At 32.6% G+C, this 2,362-nt stretch overlaps 1 non-coding gene across 1 annotated transcript; it reads left to right on the forward strand.

Moving 5' to 3' along the window:
• Positions 1-452: 452 nt before the first annotated feature.
• LOC141492469 (U6 spliceosomal RNA) lies at positions 453-559 on the forward strand. The gene has a single exon (XR_012469934.1). It is a non-coding gene; the product is annotated as a U6 spliceosomal RNA (small nuclear RNA).
• Positions 560-2,362: the final 1,803 nt, after the last annotated feature.

Consider the following 2,362-nt stretch of genomic DNA (forward strand, 5'->3'; position numbering starts at 1 on the left):
TCCATTTTTGAATTTTATATTATAGGACTGTAATGACTCCAGAAAAGTATAGCTTTAGAGAATTTACCCACAAGCCAGGATCATTGAGTTCAAGGTCCAGGTTGACCCATGTTGGCTGTGAACTTTGGGAGGTTACTTAACTTCCCAAGGCTCTATACAACTCTCTAAGCTGAACTGTAAATAAAATAAGACTTGCAGTAGAAATTTCAGATTTAGTTCCCTCTTTATAAGAGAGATAAAGATGGAGAAAGAGAGACAAAGAGAGAGATGAAGCCCCACCTACTTATCTTAAGGAATCTTTGGAAGGCTGTAAGCTTATTAAGAAAATAATTGTAGATTTGTTTAGAAATACATGAAAAACATAAAAATGCAAGGGATTATCATTTTTTTTTTCAGAAAATTGGGTTGCATTTTTGTGGAACAGATTTCTCTACCAATCAAGAGATAATTGAGTACTTACTTTGGCAGCACATATATTAAAACTGAACTGATACAGAGAAGATTAGCATGGCCCATGTATATAGATGACATGCAAATCTGTGAAGCATTTCATATTTTAAAAAAAATAGATACCTGAATCATTAAAAAGGGGTCAAAGAGGGGCAGCTAGGTGGTGTAGTGGATAAAGCACCGGCCCTGGAGTCAGTAGTACCTGGGTTCAAATCCGGTCTCAGACACTTAATAATTACCTAGCTGTGTGGCCTTGTGCAAGCCACTTAACCCCATTTGCCTTGCAAAAAAAAAAAAAAAAAAACTAAAAAAAATGTGATCCTTTGAGCTCTTAAAAATCATTTAAATAGTCTTATATGGAACTAGGATTTTTTATAGTGAGGAAGTGAGAAATATGAAAAGACCCAGGGTACTTCTTAGGGGTAACAAAGGAAGTATCTTCCTTCTAGGAGCAAAATAACTATTAAGAGATAGACTAAAAAAAAGAGATAGCCTAAGAAGGATGAAATTGATTTGATTTGATTTGCTTCAATTTAATTCAATATTAATGAGGTACATAGCCCATTATCAAATAATTCATCAATAAAAATATGGGAAAATACATAAAAATAACTATATATGTTACTTATGTCATGTTTATTTTACAAAGGATGATAAGAAATTTTAAGAGATTACATTTACTTTTAGCTCCTACGAAGGGAAAGGACATACAGAAGACTTTATGGAGAGTACTTGAATTATGTTTTGAAGGAAAGGACAGACTTTAATAAAGCATAGGGAGAATCATAAGGAGGCATGGGACAAACAGTGAGCCAAGGCATTTTTATGGGAGAGGACAGAATGAGTATAAGGGAAATTAGTAAAGCTTCGAAGAATCTGTAGGGTAAAAATATGGGTAAAGTCTGCAAAAGCTGAAACTAGTTGTGGGTCTTGAATACCAAAATCAGAAGTTTATTTATTATTTCATAGGCAGTTAGGAGTTAGTCTAAGTTCTTAAGTAGAATAATGGAATAATTTTCATAATATAGTAGGAAAAAACAGTTGAGGGGCAGTTAAAATTGTGATAGAAAAGAAGAGATGAGGTCAACATAAGATTAGTTTAATTAGAAATAAGAAAGGGGGCTGATAGAAGAGAAATTATGAAAGTAACAGTTCTGAACTTGACAACTGATAACGCATACCAGCACAATAATTTATTGGAAGTGGAAGGTGAGAGAAACAGAAATGTCAAAGATTGTAGAAATATAAAACCTAATAATTGGAATATTAGAAGTCATATGGTTCAATGCATACCTGAAGACAAATAGTCTATATCTCTAATAGCTTTCTTTCCAGTAACTAATTAAAGAACATGAAAGAATATCAAAATCTGAGTCATTTTTTGGTTATATATCCTGGTTAAGGAATTGTACGCAAATCAGTTAAATCTCAGCTATTGATAATCTGTTTGAATAGAGTTTGTTCACAAGGAAGCAATAAAATTTAACTAGGAAACAAGAAAAAATAATGAACTTCTACATGGCTCACATATATAAAGTAATTTTATACTTACTTAATTTTCCTATTACATTATTCTCTTGAGGTATTCTCTTGTGCCAATACCACATTAACTTTTTCATTAGACTGTAATCTTCTTGAGGCCAAGGACTGTCTTTTGCCTTTTTCTGTATTTTCAATGCAGTACATGACCCATTGTAGGCATTTGATAATTTTTTATTAACTGATATTTATGCTCAGGAGACTAATTTTAGTATGACAATAGAGCTGGCAATTTTTTAAGCCAAGTATTAAAGCTAAGTCTTCTGACTGAAGCGAGCATTCTTGTCTCCACTATATTCTCATGAGATCAGAATGAAGTCCAAGTTGAGTAATGGAACATTTATTCTATCCTAAGAATCTTAGTTTAACCCTC

Source organism: Macrotis lagotis, chromosome 6 (assembly GCF_037893015.1).
Source record: "Macrotis lagotis isolate mMagLag1 chromosome 6, bilby.v1.9.chrom.fasta, whole genome shotgun sequence".
In the NCBI taxonomy this organism is placed as follows: domain Eukaryota; kingdom Metazoa; phylum Chordata; class Mammalia; order Peramelemorphia; family Peramelidae; genus Macrotis; species Macrotis lagotis.